Source organism: Cydia pomonella, chromosome 12 (genome assembly GCF_033807575.1).
Source record: "Cydia pomonella isolate Wapato2018A chromosome 12, ilCydPomo1, whole genome shotgun sequence".
Taxonomy (NCBI): domain Eukaryota; kingdom Metazoa; phylum Arthropoda; class Insecta; order Lepidoptera; family Tortricidae; genus Cydia; species Cydia pomonella.
Genome location: NC_084714.1, coordinates 9,974,757 through 9,990,902, shown reverse-complemented (window position 1 = coordinate 9,990,902; position 16,146 = coordinate 9,974,757). Strand labels below are relative to the sequence as shown.

The following is a 16,146-nucleotide window of genomic DNA, read 5'->3' as shown; positions in this document are numbered from 1 at the left end:
TTCGCCGTAGAATCATGAGCCATAGACTAATCGACGCAAAAAAAGTAATAAGACTATGTAAAAGAAAAACATGTAAGTATGTGCGGGTTACATCATTATTGCTTTCATGCGACGATACGATTGACCTTGAATTGCCCACACGAAAATTCCTTTTCTATTGCAATGTTTCCAGTCCAATCTCTAACCTACTTACTACACTGCATTTATAGTCACAAATATAAATACCAACGAAATCAGTTATAGAAACAAGAGTATGTACCTATTAGCATGAAATAGTGTAGAATGGATGCAACAACAATTACTTTGCCACTTTTTTGAATGAAAGACAACTTTCATATCAGTTTTTGAAGAATAAAGAAAGTGTGGTGACACGAGCTGGTGTGGTGACAAAATTATTCTTTTAATAGTAATTTATTTTATACAGTTCGACTCGCCCTCTAGGTATTGGTTTTTGTATTAATTATAAATGCTTTTATGTATTTTTTACTATAATAATTTTACTGTTTCGTGAAATCTTATAATCAACACAATATTTATTGTATTGACTTGTGAAGAAGGCATACTTGCAGAATACTTAGAACAATATTTTTTCGAAATAAAGTGACTGCTATTCAAAAAATTTACCAGTTCGCTTTGGTTTTCCAGTTTACCTGTATAAAACCAAAACGGGCATCCATATTGCATAATAATGTAATAGAACAAAGAAAAAATCACGAGTATTCGTCGGGTTCGAAGACGCTATAAAGCGTTTTAGTGCGTAAACAATGCTGATTCTACCGGTCGTTATACCGTTCGAACAAAACACGGGGTAATTATGATGTGTTAATAATAAAAGTTCTAATTTCAGGCAGTCGTGCGGTCGAGGTGATAAATTCTCATTAATGATCCAATCGTCTGGGACGCCATTCACAGAGTTTACTGACCGCATCGCCTCAGGCGACACTATGATTATATGATCTCCGGTTACGCCTACTTGTTACTGATATTGAGATCAGATTATACAAGGGAGCTCTCGATAGACGCAAAACAAAATGTTTAATGAATTAGGTAGATGCTCGGCGAGTTCTGTAAAGTCGTAGCCACGAAAACAGACGCGGAATTCTGTTGATACTTACCTGGAAGCTGCAATAAAACGGTTTAATGAACTTGATGGTGTAAGTGTACCTATATTGACAGATGATACTTTATAGACGGAAACCATGTGTTCCCACGCTTATATCTTACTTTTATCTTTTTTCCGCAATCATATTTAAGATAATTGCGGAATTGAATAGGACAATTGCAATATCGATAGATACACTGGCAATACAGGGTGTTTATTTAGCCGCCTGCAATAATTTACGGGGTGAATATATATGTCATACCAAGTCATACTGAGCAACTTTTACTATGGGACCAACCCCGAAATCGTGAAAAAAACATTACTCTCCCATAAATGTCAAGGTCAACCAGCCAAAATATATGAAACAGCTAATTTTTTTCGCGATTTCGGGGTTCGGTCCATAGAATAAGTTGCTCAGTATAATGATAAGATAAAGATAAAGACCTATGTATTCACCCGTAAATTATTGCAGGTGACTAAATAAACATCCTGTATATAATTATTGACACTGACAGATCGGTATCATATCGCAATGACATCTTATAAGTATTTTTAGAATACGGCTGATATCCACGCATTAGATAAGTCGTGAACGAAGTTAGGTTTGTTCTGATGAATTGATGATGTTATAAACGCATCATATCATCATATGAATCTTTTATCGCCTACTGCTGAACATAGGCGGGTCAAACACAAAACTGTGTTGTCGTCTTTCCTGTAGACATACCCAAAAGTTAAGGGCTATAAGAAAATTTGTGTGTTCGTCTAATTTGTATAGTTTTCTCTCCTGTGGGCAATAGTTAACAGCTTGTTGGCATGTAGGTAATGATTTTATCATAATTATCCAATTAAAAGGAGTACCTTTTCATGTGGATAAGGGTTAAAAAAGAAAAAATATATATAGCCCATAACTTTTGGGTATATCTACAGGAAACATGTTTGACCCAGGCCTGTCTTCTAGTACGCCACTTATTCCGGTCCTGAGCTAATCTCAACCAGAAGTGGTCCACCCAACGAGCCAATGTACTAAACTACTCAAGAACATTAATAAACAGAATAGTAATTCCTCGCTCAAAACTCTTTTCTTTTCTTTCTATCAATGTCTGTTTGACGACCGGTTTGGCCTAGTGGGTAGTGACCCTGCCTACGAAGCTGATGGTCCCGGGTTCAAATCCTGGTAAGGGCATGTATTTGTGTGATGAGCATGGATATTTGTTCCTGAGTCATGGGTGTTTTCTATGTATTTAAGTATTTATATATTATATATATCGTTGTCTAAGTACCCTCAACACAAGCCTTATTGAGCTTACTGTGGGACTTAGTCAATTTGTGTAATAATGTCCTATAATATTTATTTTATTTTTATTTTATTTATGTCTGTCATGTTCATAAAGACCTAGTTTAGGTGATACGGCAACAACAGTCATCTCCATTCTATTTAGGTAACACGAGTCACACTTTCAGCAGATATTATTAGTAAGTTTAAATGGGTACGTGTGACACACCTTTATGATATTTAGGAAGAGTAAAGTTAACGTGTGGTGCTACATTTATGCTTTTTTATAACATGACAATTAAATGAGTTGCGTAATTTTGCAGAGATGAATTTGTTAGTTAGTTATAAAATAAAAACCGTCCAAGTGCGAGGCGAACTCACGCCTGAAGCATTAGGTACGTAATCCCACATTTAATGAACTTTTTTTATCGGCTCAAGCTTGACTTTTCTTATAAATGTATTTATTTAATTCGTTTAATCTATGGGTGAATAACTAATTTCTATAGTTTTTCAAAATTATAGGCATAGGCGAGAGGTTAATTATGGTTACTGTAATTTATTGAGACGATACAATTATGGATTAGTCGTTAAAATAAAAAAGAAGCTCAGTAAAAATAGTGTTAATGCTTACGCTAAAAATAAAAAATGGTCTGACTGAATGGTTGTTTGTTTTGAATTTTTTTGAGTTTTTTAAGTAAGAATAGGAAATTATCATATACGTAATCAATTTCCTCACAGTATTTGTGAAACTTCTTTGTTTAGACTCCCCTAACGGATTGGCCCTCAAAATAACTCGTCCATCTATTGGTCGCTTTCTAGCCTCTTCAAAAATGTAGGTAGGGTTGTAGCACCAAACGATGACCGACTCCCAGAAGATGAACGTTTGGCTTTAAAATCTAAATAAATTAATCCTATGGTACTTTACACGCTTAGTAGGTTTTGTTACTAAAACTGAGACTCTTCCACGAGGCTAACATTTCAGTTCTAAGAGAATAAATCTACGTATGCGGTCGTGAGCGGTCGCCGGGTACATGCTTCGCCCCAAAAACATAGTCACTGGAAACGCGTTCTAACATATCGAAAAATAATAATTAAAAGCTTAATAAAATTATTTGTTTTAATTATTTTATTTTATTTTATTCAGAAACCAAACAGTCATATAAACACGTTAAATGAATAAAGAAATAAACTAAAAATATTATTTAAGTTTTTAATATTTTTGTAACCAAAGTACATCGGAAACAAAGTGTCAGTTTTTTAAAAGGCAGAGGGCCTACCGCGAACATCGAAGTTCGTTAAGTTCGAAAATTGCAGGCATCTTTCTCTTTTACTCCAATTAAGGCGTAATTAGAGTGACATCGGTAAACGTGCACGTGAGCTAAAATGTTGGGGCCCTGCACGCACATGTCACGCCAGCTGTGTGCCGTCTCGCTTAAAGGTCTGTATGTTACAACGCGCACGCCGTGCACTTTCAACACTCGTGCATCCGGCGGGCACATGCAGGCATTTGGTGAAACTGTTCGCCGTGATATTCAATTAAGGGCAAGTGGTGCGGCGCGGCGCAGTGGGCAGGCGTTGAGCCTTGTTATTGGCTTCGTTGTGTTTTGATCAGGCCCCCGCTGCGCTCGACACGTTCATCAACACTGTCCCTTACCGAGCTCTGACGATGATTGATTCAGACTAGCCAGCATAATCGTGTCTTCTAAACTGTATCAACTGTGTATGAATGCAATTTTTCGCAGTGTGAGTCGACCTCGCTTGATGTCTTTAATAGTATTTTATGCAACAGTTGTATAAGAAGGGTCAAAAAAGGCGAGTGGCGTGAGTTACAATGTGAGCCGGAGCCGAAGGCGTAGGCGAACATTGTAAAGGAATACGCCACGAGCATTTTTTGACCTACTTATACAACGTTGCATACAATATTTTTCCTACGAGTCGACAAAAATAAATCTTAATTTAGGTAAACAAATTACAGCAAAAGTATATAGCCAAGACGAGCGAGCATACCTTGTTACGCGCCCGGCCCACCCCGGGCCGCGGCGGGTGGTCAGCGACACCTTCTCGTAACTCATGAGGCCCTGGTACTTGCTACTTGCTAAATTAAATTTTTGGACAGTTTTTTCTCAATTTTGGCCACCGTAGCCTACGGAGACTAACAAGCAACGCTAAGCGGTCTTCGTAGTCTATGGGTGTTGCTATATTACGGGTGTCACATGCGTGTTTCTGACTTATGAAGTAATTATTTTTACTATGCAACCAAATGAATATTTTGTAAGTTGGCAGCAATGCACTTAGTTTAAAACTGTATTCGTTTTGGTTTTGTTAGGTTGGTAGCCATTAATCGCAGTAACGTTATAGTGATTAAAAGCACAAGAGCTTTTATGAGGAATAGACAATATAGACTTTTCTTGAAACCTTTTATGTATGTTCTTATATTCGTGTTAATGAATGCATAAATGACCGATAACAGTAGAGGAGTAGGAAAATGAATTAATGTAGTTCTGTGTTTGAAATGTGTATTTCTGACCACTATTCATAAATTATAGATAGAATGAGCCTAAAAACCCGACCAGTTTTAACCATGAATAGCGCGTAGTTAGACAAAAAAATAAACAAGGAAATGCTGCTGGCTGCTGCTCTATCTATCTACGATATTTCTAACGTCAAAATGACATTGGTTGCCCGAATCCAGCTGCTTCTGTCAATTATACGACATACAAATATCTAAATGAGAACTTATCCAAACCAGAACTTATCGTTATCGTATCTCATTTTTCGAAGCGGGCCGTTTGAAGATAGAACAAAAGCAACTTTTAATATCTACCACATTCACTGCTAAGCCACGGTCTTAGCGCCACGTCACGTCGTAGCGTAGGGTCTCTATTGTTTCCCATAAAGTTTTAAGTCATAATGTATTGTTTGTCCGCATTTTCGTTAGCCATAATTTGGTTTTTCTCAGAAACGCGTAACTTTTCAGGATTGCCATAAAACAAACCTAGCCTAACCTAACCTATCTATAGGATAACATAAGGAAATTCCTGAAAAGTTAACGGTTACAGAGTTATGACTAATGATAATATGACTATCATTACATTATGACTTTCGATAATTATGCGAAAGAAAGTGATCCGCGTAGCGTAGCTTATCTAAAATGATTCGTATGTATAGGTAATATATGTGTCGTGATTGGCCCTAACGCTAATTGAGTTTACGTTTTAAAATCGAAACAACGCGGGTTTAAGAAGAAACCGATATAGTATCGTCGTAGTATAAGAAAAAAAAAAAAAAAAAAAATCCATATCTATCTAAATACTTTGTTACGCAAAAGTTATCCTAATAATTCATATTCACCTGACATTTATAAACAACAAGCCCATAAGTATTTGCGAAAAACAGACAATACAAACTATAGCCCTACCATATAACAAATTACTGTGTCTACTGTCCTCGCATAATCGCCTAGATTGAGTCGTTATAGGCATACTTACCGAGTAACAGGTTAGAACTCTCTCCTGACACCCTGTTATTTTAATACACTTTATAACCTAGAAGTGATTCATGTTCATAACCTGAAAAGATTTATGGGTTATAAAATGCAATACTGAAACAATATGTTGTCTGAACAGAAATATTGATTTTTATAATAGACAAAGGAAAATTAATATGCATATATAGTGGTACTCATTGTATTAGGTGTAGCTTTAGATAATAAACTAGATAATTAGGATTGGTCTGCGCCATATGTTTTGTGGTTACTGGAATGTCAAACGTTAACGATTGATACTTACCTATATGTATTGCAAAATGTATTTACCTACAGTACATATGGTGCTACTTTCCTGCACGCGTGTGGGAATGAGCACTTTCCGCCCATATGTCGAAACTTTAAAGAGTACCATATGTACTGTAAAACGATGTACGATACACGTGCGAATAGGTAATTCGCAACTCATGTCCACTCGTTGCGAGTTGCCTATTTTCTGCACTTGTATCGTAGATAACTATTACGGGTTAGTAAAACAGCATCTACTTAGCTGCCTTAGTATCTCTTTGTCTACGTTTTTAGGGTTCCTCTCGGTCTGTCACCAGGCTGTACCTACCTCATGAACCGTGATAGCTAGACAGTTGAAATTTTCACAGATGATGTATTTCTGTTGCCGCTGCCGCTATAACAACAAATACTAAAAACAGAATAAAATAAATATTTGAGGGGGGCTCCCATACAACAAACATAATTTTTTTTGCTGTTTTTATAAATAATGGTACGGAACCCTCCGTGCGCGAGTCCGACTCGCACTTGCCCGGTTTTTTATCCACCGATGATCCCGATCCCGGTATAATTTATCTATCAGGATAACACTCTGTTAGATTTGTCTACTTTGTATCAACTATTACTTAAATACTATGAACATTCGTCTATTTATCAGGCGGAATAGTTCAGATTTAGAAGACATTCACACTGACCGTCGTCGTAAAGATGTTATAAATATTTATGACTGCCAAGGTCGCTGCTATTAGCGTTGGAATTACCCTAGTAGTAGCGGATAAATTTGACGGAAACGCTTAAATTATTAAAGTAGCTCGAAGATCGTCAGATGGCTGTCAGAGGCGGCGCAGGGAGTCGTGTTTACAAGGAGATTGTTATTGCTTAATACGCTCCGAGTGGGAAGATTTCAGCTATTATTTAATCCATGTGAATCGGTATTTTTAGCATCTTAGATTGGCATTGTTTCACTGACCGGCACGATGTTATTAATGTAAGGCTGCGTTCAGGGTTGCTGGATTAACCGTGATTCATATTCATTTTGAGTGGCTCGGTATTTACAGAGCGGCGAGAGGCTCGATTGTCCTCGTCTCGAGGATCCGCGAGTGACCGCCTCGACAACCCGTCGAGGGCCCTCAGTGCCTTACAGCCGTTTCATGGAAAATATATCGCCCGGATACAGCTTAAGCTGTTGGCCAAGTTACAGAAATCCCTCTCAATTTCAAGAAAGAAGCTTTCCTAACATTATATATACAATAGAGTTACTCGAATATGATAAATTCGGCTAAGCGTTTAATGATACAGGTTTAATAAGAAAGCTTTGAAATTTACGTTCAATTTTTAAGAATACTTCAAAGCGAAATAAATGGGTTATTAATGATAACTGCTAGGTCGTAAACCTATGGAAAAGCATTATTAGCTAGTTTCTTTCATCAAGAGTATGCATTGAGGTCTAAAATAAGTATTAATCTATTTTAAAGTATGCAAAAGGGTCACTAACTTCACTCAGTATTTTAACCTTTCCCTGAAGATGATCAATTCTGAAACGTACACTAATTTATCAAACTGGAAGGGAAAAGTATTAAGTGATTATAAATTTGCTGAATATAAATACCGCCAAGAGATTTAACCAAGTATTAAGTCAATGTATTCAACAGAATAAAGGTTAAAAAAACCGGAAAAGTGTGAGTAGGACTCGCCCACACCGATCTTTAACCCAATGGTGGAGGTATCATTGGATAGGTCTTTCAGAGCGAATAGGGGTTTTCATCAATTATTTTTTGAAAAAGTGAATATTTTCGGATATAATCGCTCCGAAAGAAAAAAAAATGTGTCCCCTCTAACTTTTCAACCATGGGCCCAAAAAATCCTAAAGCAAAAACTCAATAAAAACATCCAATAAAAATAATAGTGAACAGGATCGGTCCAGCTGTTTTTGAATTGCTGCAAAAAGTTTTCTCTTCTTAGTAAGAATTCGTAGGTAAAAAGGGCTGCGAAGGTACTCACTTATGCTTGTAATGTACAATACATGATACTTACTAATAACGTAATAACCCTCGTTTAGCCTATTCTGACAGAATGGTAAATACGGAACCTTACACAAAGGATAGCCCGACATGCTTTTGGCCGATTTCTCGAAAATGTGTTTGATCCGATTGTACCCGTTTAATGTTATGTGATTTTACTTAAACTTCTTTTACTCGTAAGTTACGTTTACTTGCACACGCATCAGCATAAAAGTCTTTGTATATGGAGACCCGGTCGGTTACGAACTATAAATCATGGCAGTTTACACAAAGATTTACCGGGTGCATAATTTGCATAAAATATCCTCAACCACATATGAACTTTATATTAATTCATTCACATAAATAAAACGAGCGAGGATATTACGAGACTCTTACGTCACTATCAATCTAAATTTAGGGCTAGCCGCTAAATATATCTGCTCTTAGGTCGTCGGCGTATCGATTTATTATGTTGACATAGTTTTCTCCTTTACAGAAACCTGAGGCACGTCAGACCTGGCCGCTGAGAGATCAGCGTCAGGGTAGAGACTATTACACGCAGGCAAAGATACCCACTCAAGATTCTACCGAAAGGTTAGTTCATGCGTTAACCCCTCGTATACTTAGACACGGATCTGTGCATGGGAATTTCAATCTATTGTTTTAAATATCAAGGCCACTTTTTCAAATTTGACAGGCAGCATGCCTATTTATGACGTTCATTGAAGAAATATAATCCTCAAGTGTCCCTTTTCCAAGTGTGACAGATTGATTCAGCGTACAGTTACTTAACGGACATCGATTCTGTGTGTGTGCGTCATACGAATAAAAATTAACTTCTTACAGTTGTGTACAAAAATATGAGTTTGCATATGCCTAAAATAAACATGCATAACGCAAATAAATTAAATGACCACTGAATCTAATTCCGGTACATGTAACTAATGTAAATACATATGCATGGATTTGTATCTATACAACAATCGAATAAATTACATAAAGCATAATAAGAAAAACAACTAATTTGTCATATTATAATTATAACACAAAAATAAAACAATACATTCTTGTGGATGTTTTTCGTAACTATAGGTGACAGGTCTTGTAAATTCTCTTATGTAACTTATTAATTATTTTATGAAGAATTGAAAAGCATTTGTTTAGTATCGAATCACTGCTGGCTACAATTTTAGCCATTTGGCACGAGACCTAACATATTCGATAGCATTTTCTAACCGGTGTCGGGTTTATACAGGAATCAAAAAACAACTGTATAAATTGTAAATAACTTTTTCTACTCGTCGACTGTAATGGTTGAACATTTTTGTCTACTGAGATACTTACCAATTTTCTTTAATTATTTAGGTTTTATATAGTGGGGTTTTTAGGTGCACTCAATGTATGGGAACCAATATTTTTCTCATTAAAGCATGAGACTTGGCACACTTGTTACTAAGGTGGACCAGAGTCGAAAACGCCCGGGAGGCAGAGGGAGACACCCCTCTAGGGGGGAGGGGTGTCTCCCTCTACCAAAAGTCCTCCCCCTGTTCCATGCCTTCACAGGTTGTGATACTGTGTCCTATTTTAACGGGAAAGGAAAAAAAAGTGCAATAGATGCATGGAACGCATTTCCCAATGCCACAGAAGGGTTTCTGGCAGCATATGAGGGGAGTACTAGCGAGGCGTTTACAGTAATCGAAAAGTTTGTCGACATTTTATATGACAGGTAATAAGCACTTTTTAAAACTAGCAATACAATAAAATAGTCTAGTAACTATTTTTTTTGTTTTGTTTTAGAGCCAGTTCATTTACAACCGTAAACGAAGCCCGAAAGCACCTATTCTCGAAAAAAGACCGCCAATTGGAGAATATACCTCCGACGAAAGCTGCTCTATACCAGCATTTCCTGCGGGCAGTGTTCCAAGCAGTCCATGTATGGGGTCAGATGTCACCGAATCAAAATCTTCCCTGTCCATCTAACTGGGGATGGAGAAAAGTCAGTGAAAGCTGGCAACCTACATGGACAGACTTGCCCGTAGCTGCAGATGCATGCCTGGAAATGATCCGGTGCAGATGCAAAAAGAGGTGCGGCGGCTCGAGGTGCCGGTGCTTTCAGCGGCAACTTAAGTGCACGGAGCTTTGCGATTGTGGGGGACAATGTAAATAATAAACATTTTTAAGTAAAATTCTATACTGTTTGTTTAATTTCTTTATAGATTTTGGGTCACTTGAAATCGTGCCCAGCTGAGCCATAAGTTTAAATATGCTTATACACACGATAAAAAATGTCTTCTATCAAATAATTATTAAAATTGAGCTATATACTATATATAGAGAGCGTCGGTGGCGTAATGCTTAAGACCGCTACCTCCTGTGCGGGAGGTCGTGGTTCGAATCCTGGCCGCATACCAATGTGTTTTCGAATCTCGATTTTATATGTACGTTTATTCGACGCTCTTACGGTGAAGGAAAACATCGTGAGGAAACCTGCACACGGCTGCGAGGAAACTCGAAGCTTGTGTGTGAAGTCGACCAACCCGCACTGGGCTCGCGTGATCGACTAAGGCCCGATCACCCTAATGCAGGGTAGGCTCGAGCCCCTCGGTGGGGACATATATGAGCTGATATGATGATATACTATATCTAATGAAAACTCCATCCTTATTAGTTACAGCTTACAGGACACTAGCAACCTATAAAACTCGTTTTTGATGTTCATAATTGGCTAAGAATTTTTTACGACTCTGCCGCGCGGTGTTCTATATTTTTTTAAACAATTTTTTTCTTAAATATTCGCAATGTTACTTATATTTTTGGAATCTGTATTAATGCGCCTTTTTAAATATATTTTTTTTAATCCATTATCGGTAATCATTAAAAATTTATTGACCTTGAAAGATTTTTTTTACTCCAAAGATTTTAGATTTTGGGCCGTATTTCAATTTTTTTCTATGTAAAGGTGTTTTTAGGGTTCCGTAGCCAAATGGCAAAAAACGGAACCCTTATAGATTCGTCATGTCCGTCTGTCTGTCCGATTCTGTCACAGCCACTTTTTTCCGAAACTATAAAAGCTATACTGTTCAAACTTGGTAAGTAGATGTATTCTATGAACCGCATTATGATGTTCACACAAAAATAGAAAAAAAACAATAAATTTTGGGGGTTTCCCATACTTAGAACTGAAACTCAAAAAATCTTTTTTCATCAAACTCATGCGTGTGGGGTATCTATGGATAGGTCTTTAAAAATGATATTGAGGTTTCTAATATCATTTTTTTCTAAACTGAAAAGTTTGCGCGAGAGACACTTCCAAAGTGGTAAAAAGTGTGTCCCCCCCCCCCGTAACTTCTAAAATAACAGAATGAAAAATCTAAAAAAAATATATGATATACATTGCCATGCAAACTTCCACCGAAAATTGGTTCGAACGAGATCTAGTAAGTAGTTTTTTTTTAATACGTCATAAAAATTTAAAAAAAAAATTTTTTTCATCAAACCCATACGTGTGGGGTATCTATGGATAGGTCTTCAAAAATGATATTTAGGTTTCTAATATCATTTTTTTCTAAACTGAATAGTTTGCGCGAGAGACACTTCCAAAGTGAAAAAATGTGTGTCCCCCCCCCTGTAACTTCTAAAATAACAGAATGAAAAATCTAAAAAAAATATATGATTTACATTGCCATGCAAACTTCCACCGAAAATTGGTTCGAACGAGATCTAGTAAGTAGTTTTTTTTTAATACGTCATAAAAATTTAAAAAAAAAATTTTTTTCATCAAACCCATACGTGTGGGGTATCTATGGATAGGTCTTCAAAAATGATATTTAGGTTTCTAATATCATTTTTTTCTAAACTGAATAGTTTGCGCGAGAGGCACTTCCAAAGTGAAAAAATGTGTGTCCCCCCCCCCTGTAACTTCTAAAATAACAGAATGAAAAATCTAAAAAAAATATATGATATTTATTACCATGCAAACTTCCACCGAAAATTGGTTTGAACGAGATCTAGTGAATAGTTTTTTTTTAATACGTCAATAAATTTAAAAAAAATTTTTTTCATCAAACCCATACGTGTGGGGTATCTATGGATAGGTCTTCAAAAATGATATTTAGGTTCCTAACATCATTTTTTTCTAAACTGAATAGTTTGCGCGAGAGACAGTTCCAAAGTGGTAAAATGTGTGTCCAAAGTGGTAAAATGTTGAACAAGATCTAGCAAGTAGATTTTTTTTTAATACGTCTTAAATGGTACGGAACCCTTCATGCGCGAGTCCGACTCGCACTTGGCCGCTTTTTTGTTTTAGAAAATGATTGACCATCTTTTATTTATCCGAAAATGATACCACACTTGCCCTAGTAGCTATAGTTTAGTAGTTATAACGACCAACAGTGCGCGCGGCGTAGGAAAACTTCACCCCCTCCCCCTCCCCCCTAGAGGGGTGTCTCCCGCTGCCTCCCGGGCGTTTTCGACTCTGGTCCACCTTAGTAACAAGTGTGCCAAGTCTCATGCTTTAATGAGAAAAATATTGGTATTGTCCTATAACGACCCCACTAATAGTAAAAAAATGCATTTAACCGTTTTGCAAGGCCGAAGTGATTCCACAAGTGTTGCGTGAACAAAATTTTGTACGGAACACTAAAAACTATTATTTTAGATGACTCGTAGTAAAAGTATTGGATACAATAATAGAGAGCTTTTCAGTCGAGTGCTGTGTTCAGGCAAAGAAGCTTGCTGAGCTGCCTAAGTAAGGTACGAGATTAAAAAGACGATTGTATAATAGTATTTTATGCAACAGTTGTATAAGAAGGGTCAAAAAAGGCGAGTGGCGTGAGTTACAATGTGAGCCGGAGCCGAAGGCGTAGGCGAACATTGTAAGGGAATACGCCACGAGCATTTTTTGACCTACTTATACAATGTTGCATACAATACTTTTCCTACGAGTCAACAAAAATAAATCTTAATTTAGGTAAACAAAGCAAAAGTATATAGCCAAGACGCGCGAGCATACCTTGTTACGCGCCCGGCCCGCCCCGGGCCGCGGCCGGCCGGTCGGCGACACCTTCTCGTAACTCATGAGGCCCTGGTACTTGCTACTTGCTAAATTAAATTATTGGACAGTTTTTTCTCGATTTTGGCCACCGTAGCCTACGGAGACTAACAAGCAACGGTAAGCGGTCTTCATAGTCTATGGGTGTTGCTATATTACGCGTGTCACATGCGTGTTTCTGACTTATGAAGATGATTTTGTTAGGTTGGTTAATGGACCTAACTGGATTAATCGCAGTAACGTTATAGTGATTAAAAGCACAAGTGCTGTTATGAGGAATAGGCAATATAGACTTTTCTTGAAGCCTTTTATATATGTTCTTATATTCGTGTTAATGAATGCATAAATGACAGATAACAGTAGAGGAGTAGGAAATAGTATTTTATGCAACAGTTGTATAAGAAGGGTCAAAAAAGGCGAGTGGCGTGAGTTACAATGTGAGCCGGAGCCGAAGGCGTAGGCGAACATTGTAAAGGAATACGCCACGAGAATTTTTTGACCTACTTATACAACGTTGCATACAATATTTTTCCTACGAGTCAACAAAAATAAATCTTAATTTAGGTAAACAAATTACAGCAAAAGTATATAGCCAAGACGCGCGAGCATACCTTGTTACGCGCCCGGCCCGCCCCGGGCCGCGGCCGGCCGGTCGGCGACACCTCCTCGTAACTCATGAGGCCCTGGTACTTGCTACTTGCTAAATTAATTTTTTGGACAGTTTTTTCTCAATTTTGGCCACCGTAGCCTACGGAGACTAACAAGCAACGCTAAGCGGTCTTCGTAGTCTATGGGTGTTGCTATATTACGGGTGTCACATGCGTGTTTCTGACTTATGAAGTAATTATTTTTACTATGCAACCAAATGAATATTTTGTACGTTGGCAGCAATGCACTTAGTTTAAAACTGTATTCGTTTTGGTTTTGTTAGGTTGGTAGCCATTAATCGCAGTAACATTATAGCTTATAAAAGCACAAGAGCTTTTATGAGGAATAGACAATATAGACTTTTCTTGAAATCTTTTATGTATGTTCTTATATTCGTGTTAATGAATGCATAAATGACAGATAACAGTAGAGGAGTAGGAAAATACTATTAAGATTCTCTTGAAAATACTTTGGCCAGTTTACTACGTGGCAGATAAGATACAGCCCTATATAGTATATAGGCTTTATAAGTTTTTTACAATTCTATATTTGACGGCCTCCCAGCTTAGTCGCTAGTGACCCTGCCTATGAATCAGGAGGTCCCGGTTCAAATCCTGGTAAGAGCATATATTTGTGTGTTCATCACAAATATTAGTTCCTGAGGTATCGCTGTTTTCTATGTATTTATCTATAAATATTATCGTGGTCTAGTACTCACAACATAAGCCTTATTGATCTTACTGTGGGGCTAGGTCAATTTGTGTAAGATTGTCCAATAATATTTTATTTATATTTAAACTTAACTCAAATACGTGTTGTAGAGATCTCCTTATGAATGAGGTACTTGTTTTATTTAGTCTAATTTAGTACTTATCGCTTCATATATATATATATATATATATATATATATATATATATATATATATATATATATATATATATATATATATATGTATGCAACGCCTACCCTTTTTGTATAATTTTGATTTTTTAAGATGTCCGAATTGTAAGTAGGTATCGTAAAGTCGTAAACTCGATCATTATTGATAGCCATTAAATTGGGCACTTTATGGACCGCGTGGTGACGCCCCAGCGCCGGAGACCAACGTCGACTTAAGTAATAATTCCTTTAAAGAATATTTTGCTAATTTAATGCATTTTACCTTGGTCTTTGGGCAAATGACAAGAAAAACCCGTTGGTGTAAAATATTTAAGTACTAAAAGAAAATGTTTAATCATTACCAATATAATCTGACGAACGATCTGGCCTAGTGGGTATAGTGACCCTGCCTATGAACCCGAAGGTCCCGGGTTCGAATCCCGGTAAGGGCATTTTTTGGGTGATGAACACAGATATTTGTTAATGAGTAATGGGTGGTTGCAATGCATATAAGTATGTATTTATCTTTATACGCATGTTTATCGTCGCCTATTACCCATAGTACGATCTTTGCTACTTTTTCATTTCTTTCAATTGGATTATGAATATAAAAAAAAAGACTATATTAAAATATATCTTAAACAAAACTACATAAAACTAAAAAAAAGTAAAGATTAAATCTAAAACTAAAGTTATAAATAAAAAACTGGCTCCAGCTGGGTGCCTTGCCGTGCCAAAAAGGCTGGCCGCATTGCCGCGCTGGACAACAATGACAATACGTTGCGCGAGGTAAGAGTTGTCCCTCCTTTCACCCGTCGCCTCCACGAGGTGATTCGCCATATCTTTGAAAATGCTGTGGGTGCCAGGTCCCCACGGCCCAAGGGTTTCCACCCCAAACGGCTCAAACATACAGCCAAAGTCAATGGCTGCATATTTGCGCCGCTTGAGGTGTTCAGCCGAAATGGCTGCCGCACCAGCTCTGTTTGACATTCCTGGAAGCTGGAACGGCGCAAGGGTATCCACGCATGTGGCATCTCAAACTAAAGATCGCCCATTCTTCCAGTGAACGAGGGTCATGCCGTCCGACCTTTTCCCATAATCGCGGGCTAAACTAGACGGTTTCAGAACCGCCGGTGCCCCAGCTGTGACGAAAGCTCGGCGGAGAATGTCATTGAGGCTTGCGTAACGTGAAGCACGCCCGACGCTGCTGGAACAGGATAGGCCGTGGAGACCAAAACACGTTACGTTCGTACCATTTGTTTGCTTAGTTTAACTTCTTTTATAGTAATTTCATCTCCATAGGTAGCTATTCGCAATTTCGTATGAAATATCTTAATTACATGGGAATAGTAAACAGAAACCAGACAACGGTTTTACTTCAATGGTTTTAAACACCACGACGTCATGTAAACACCTAG

At 37.5% G+C, this 16,146-nt stretch overlaps 1 protein-coding gene across 9 annotated transcripts in view; it reads left to right on the top strand.

The window, feature by feature from the left end:
• Positions 1 to 16,146, top strand: part of LOC133523478 (potassium voltage-gated channel protein Shab) — a 99,837-nt gene that overhangs the window by 41,058 nt on the left and 42,633 nt on the right. For all 9 annotated transcript variants that reach the window (XM_061859103.1, XM_061859099.1, XM_061859098.1 and 6 more), the window contains exon 2: positions 8,647 to 8,744. The gene's annotated coding sequence lies outside the window, so the exon portion shown is untranslated. The remainder of the gene's footprint in view (positions 1 to 8,646; positions 8,745 to 16,146) is intronic.